The sequence below is a fragment of the Schistocerca cancellata genome, chromosome 1, assembly GCF_023864275.1.
Source record: "Schistocerca cancellata isolate TAMUIC-IGC-003103 chromosome 1, iqSchCanc2.1, whole genome shotgun sequence".
Classification (NCBI taxonomy): Eukaryota; Metazoa; Arthropoda; class Insecta; order Orthoptera; family Acrididae; genus Schistocerca; species Schistocerca cancellata.
In genome coordinates, this window is record NC_064626.1 from 1,265,961,435 (window position 1) to 1,265,966,916 (window position 5,482).

At 41.9% G+C, this 5,482-nt stretch overlaps 1 pseudogene; it reads right to left on the minus strand.

Annotated features, from left to right (window-relative positions):
• Positions 1-5,155: 5,155 nt before the first annotated feature.
• Positions 5,156-5,273, minus strand: LOC126095611 (5S ribosomal RNA; annotated as a pseudogene).
• Between the last annotated feature and the right edge of the window lie 209 nt (positions 5,274-5,482).

Genomic DNA, 5,482 nt, shown 5'->3' on the forward strand with positions numbered 1-5,482 from the left:
GATTGGCTTCTGTCTTCGCAACCCACTAATATCGAAACGCACTTACAGCAGTGCCTAGTGAAACGCAATTCCCCAACGACACTGCAGCCAGCGTCAAGAACTGAAACAACGAAAAACAGCGTGAGAATGAGTGAAGGAAGATTCCATAGCGTGGTTACGAATCGTCGATTGTTCACTGGAGTTGGGCTAGTTGGACAGATTGGGCACACGAAAGATGTTTAAGCGCTCTGGAGGACCTAGTGACGGAAGCTTCTCATTTATCCTTTTTGAATTTATAACACGTTCGATTTTCAGGCTGTAAGGACATGCCGTCTCTTCCAGTATTCGAGGATTATTTCTTGACTTTGCCATTGCTGATCATACAATTTATATACAGACTAGTTCGCAATAAAGTATGAGGTAATTAATGGAAGATAAATGAACTGGAAGTTAAATAATGTTGACCGTTATTAGTTAAATTGTGAACAGGTTTTGAAACCGGACGTTGCTGATACGGAAATTTACTTCTGAATCAGATCAATTTTAGAGTAACTATTATATTAGTAACTGCTACTAATAATTTTGTTTGTCTTGGTTTATAATTTAGTAATGGTCTTGTGGGTTCCCGTAGTCATGTCCTAGTTCATGAACCACGGGCAACGTATGAGTGGCCAAGTAAGTGGTCTCGACAGTCGGGATACCAGTTACTTTGGAATAAGGCTGGGTATCTCGGACATATTCTGAGTCATGATCACCTTTGTGCTCATACGGCAAAGACTACCAAATCCACCGGTTAGTACCTCAGCCGTTAGGGGTAAAACCCAATAGGACTCGGGACAAGTAAGGCTAGTAACCTGCTTCCCTGGTACTTTAAATATGATGCTGGCAACAATCAGAGCAAAATGCCTCGGACCTTTGGAGGTGACGGAGTCCCACCTCTAACTGACAAACCAGGACGGCAAATAATGGAGAAGTGTTATGAGTGGAACAGGGAATTGTATCTATGCTTTATAGATCTAGAAAAGGCATATTACCGGGTTCCTAGGAGGAAGTTATTGTCTGTTCTACAAGATTATGGAATAGGAGGCAAACTTTTGCAAGCAATTAAAGGTCTTTACATGGACAGTCAGGCAGCAGTTAGAGTTGACGGTAAATTGAGTTCATGGTTCAGAGTAGTTTCAGGGGTAAGACAAGGCTGCAACCTGTCTCCACTGTTGTTCATATTATTTATGGATCATATGTTGAAAACAATAGACTGGCTGCCTGAGATTAAGATACAAAATAAGCAGTCTTGCATATGCGGATGACTTAGTTGTGATGGTAGAATCGATTGAAAGTTTGCAAAGTAATATTTCAGAGCTAGATCAGAAATGTAAGGACTATGGTATGAAGATTAGCATCTCCAAAACGAAAGTAATGTCAGTGGGAAAGAAATATAAACGGATTGAGTGCCAAATAGGAGGAACAAAGTTAGAACAGGTGGACGGTTTCGAGTACTTAGGATGCATATTCTCACAGGATGGCAACATAGTGAAAGAACTGGAAGCGAGGTGTAGCAAAGCTAATGCAGTGAGCGCTCAGCTACGATCTACTCTCTTCTGCAAGAAGGAAGTCAGTACCAAGACTAAGTTATCTGTGCACCGTTCAATCTTTCGACCAACTTTGTTGTATGAGAGCGAAAGCTGGGTGGATTCAGGTTACCTTATCAACAAGGTTGAGGTTACGGATATGAAAGTAGCTTGGATGATTGCAAGTACTAGTAGATGGGAACAATGGCAGGAGGGTGTCCACAATGAGGAAATCAAAGAAAAACTGGGAATGAACTCTATAGATGTAGCAGTCAGGGCGAACAGGCTTAGAAGGTGGGGTCATGTTACACGCATGGGAGAAGCAAGGTTACCCAAGAGACTCATGGATTCAGCAGTAGAGGGTAGGAGGAGTCGGGGCAGACCGAGGAGAAGGTACCTGGATTCGGTTAAGAATGATTTTGAAGTAATAGGTTTAACATCATAAGAGGCACCAATGTTAGCACTGAATAGGGGATCATAGAGGAACTGTATAAGGGGGGCTATGCTCCAGACTGTACGCTGAAAGGCATAATCAGTCTTAAATGATGATGATGATGATGATGAATGGTCTTATGGGAGAATTTAAGCATTAGTTAACTACCATTTAGCGAACCGATTGAGTACCGAAGGTATTTTCTTTATATTTTCTAGAAAAATGGAGTTAATTTTTAAAGTAGGATTTCAGCCATAAGGTTTACCTCAGTTACTTGTTTCACCGAAACTAACCTTTAAGATAAGCACGTGCAATACAACCAAACCATCATGTGTCAGTCATTATTGCACGTGAGATTTTTTATATCTCCCTACTCCCCAACTGATCGGATGTGCCTTAGGGAGAAATTAATAATCACTAACGTAAATAAATCAAGTGCAGTAATGTAAAATTCTTCCAACGTTTCGGCCACTGTTGTTACACATTCACAGTGCCGTCATGTTCCGCAAAAACTTTATGGACATCGACAACTGCGGAGGAAGCCTACGCTTACAAAAAGTAAGAGGGAACTTGCACTTTGTAAGTGTATAGGTTGTTTCGAGCTTCAAAATTTCCCATTATGGATGTTTAATAAGTGTGAGCTTTTATTGGAATCACTTGCTCTTGTATAAGTAATTTATGAATCTGCGTCGTGTGCGAAAGTACAGTCACTATGTTATGTGAAAGAAAAAGTGTACAATGTAATTAAATGCTGTAATTCTACATGCTTTCCCGGCGCTCTGCTGACATCTTGGATATTCGGGAATCCAGCCGGATGTTCGCGTCGTTCTCGCACGATATTTCAACAGCGTGCCTCGCTGTCTTCTTCAGGTGCTACCTCAGACTACCAGTCTCAGGTAGCACCTGAGGAAGACAGCGAGGCACGCTGTTGAAATATCGTGCGAGAAAGACGCGAACATCCGGCTGGATTCCCGAATATCCAAGATGTAATTAAATGCTGCTCATCTCTGATCAGTTTTGATGGGGCAGCAAACTGACGTAGTTGCCTATATAACCTATTACGTCACTGTGATCTATATGTTATCCAGTCATCCAATAATCACTAGCGCAATTTGCCGTGTACAGTAAACACAGAACTGTCAATGTAAACTGCATTAACTCACAGATATACGGAGGTTTATGTCTATTTAGTGTGGAATCAAACAATGCAGAAAATTTAGAGCAAGCTTGTAGTGTTCCCAATACTACACTTCACGTACCGACATTACTGAACCTAAATACTCTGTTAACTTAGATTTTGAGCCAAAATGTTCAACTGTACAGGAGTATGTGAAATATGTTGCTTCTTCGCACAGTCGATATGTTATATGTGATCATCAACAAATTACTGGAACTGTATCACAACACACTCCTCAGAGGTGCTTGCTAGTTAGCAGTAACGTCACATTTCCAAAAGGACTATCAGAACCTTCCTAAATTGTCATTTTACGCAACCTTCCTCAGGTGTTTCTCCTGTTCAACTTACTTCCGCAGTGTAAACATTTCCTTATTCAAGTAGTTGGGTTGCTTTCGACAAGTTTTAGAAAAGCAACTTCCCAGTTTCAGATCGGCGTCTGCATGTTATAGTGGTACTGACAGCTTCCTGCTGGACGAGGGTATGTCGCTGACAAATTGATGGGTTTTGAGTCCAATGTGAAAACACGTATGGCTCGTAACACGTCGACAGCGCCATCACTTATACATTCATTTACTGATTTATCTGCACTCGGCAGTAATGTAACATCACACGTCGCTTACAAAATGTACTGTCCGCTATGACAGTTCCACTCTATGCATTAGTTATTGATGATCTGAGTGTTCCAGCAGCACGGACCAAACGCATGCCTCTCGAACAGTTTGCTAACTGGCAGAGGCCCCGCTACACACATCGTACCTGCTTTCGAGACCGAAATTTTGAACAACCCACGTACGGACGTAACCGCCAATTGCTGTTTACGTGTGCTCTTAATAAATTTATAATTACTACAAGTGTTTAAATGTAACTAACAAAACTAACGTCTAAAGAAGCCAACACTTTTGTGAGGCTAATTCTTTTTTCTTTGAGTCATCAGTCTTCTGTCTGGTTTGACACGGCTCCTAACGAATTCCTCTCCCGTGCCAACCTCTTCATCTAGGAGTAGTACTTGCAACCTACGTCCTCAATTATTTGCTGGATGTATTCCATGCTCTGTCTTCCTCTATAGTTGTTTACCCTCTAGAGATCCCTGTAGTATCATAGAAGTTATTCCCTGATGCCTTTACAGATGTCCTATCATCCTGTCCCTTCTTCTTGTCCCTGTTTTCCACATGTTACTTTCCACTCCTATTCTATGCTGATATTCCTTATTCCTTACCTTATCAATCCACTTAATTTTCAACATTCTTCCGTAGCACCAGATTTCAAGTACTTCTACTCTCTTTTCTTCGGGTTTTCCCATAGTCCTTTCACTACCATACAATTCTATGATCCAAACTTACAACCTCAGAAATTTCTTCCTGTAATTAAGGCAGTGTATTTGACATTAATAGACTTCGTTTGGCGAGGAATGCCCTTTTTGCCAGAGCCAGTCTGCTTTTTATGTCCTCCTTGCACTGTCCGTCATTGGTTAATTTGGCGCTTGGATGGCAGGTTTCCTTAACTTCATCTACTACGTGATCACTAATGTTAATGTTAAGTTTCTGGGTAATATCATTTCTGCTACTTATTATTACTTTCGTATTCCTCTGAATTACTCTCAAGCCATACTATGTACTCATCACACTGTTAATTCCATTCAACAGACCCTGTAATTCTTCACTTTCACTGTCGTCAGCGAATCTTATCATTGATATCCCTTCGACATTTTTGATCTTTCTTTTATTTCTGTCGATGCTTCTTCGATGCATAGATTGAACAGTAGGGGAGAAATATTACATTCCTGTCTTTAAAAAAAAATCACTCCGTCTTCAGGCCACGAGTGGCCTACCGGGACCATCTGACCGCCGTGTCATCCTCAGTGGAGGATGCGGATAGGAGGGGCGTGGGGTCAGCAAACCTCTCTCCCGGTCGTTATGATGGTATTCTTGACCGAAGCCGCTACTATTCGGTCGAGTAGCTCCTCAGTTGGCATCACGAGGCTGAGTGCACCCCGAAAAATGGCGACAGCGCATGGCGGCCTGGATGGTCACCCATCCAAGTGCCGACCTCGTCCGACAGCGCTTAACTTCGGTGATCTCACGGGAACCGGTGTATCCACAGCGGCAAGGCCGTTGCCACATCCCTGTCTTACCCCCTTTTTAATTCGAGTACTTTCTTCTTGGTCTCCCATTCTTCTTGCTTCCTCTTGGTTCTTGTACATATTGTATGTTGTCCGTCCTTCCCTATAATTTGCCCAATAGTTTTCTGAGAATTTCGAAGATCGAGCACCATTTTGCAAACTCGAATGCTTTATCAAGAGCAAGAAATCTTATGAATATGTCGTTA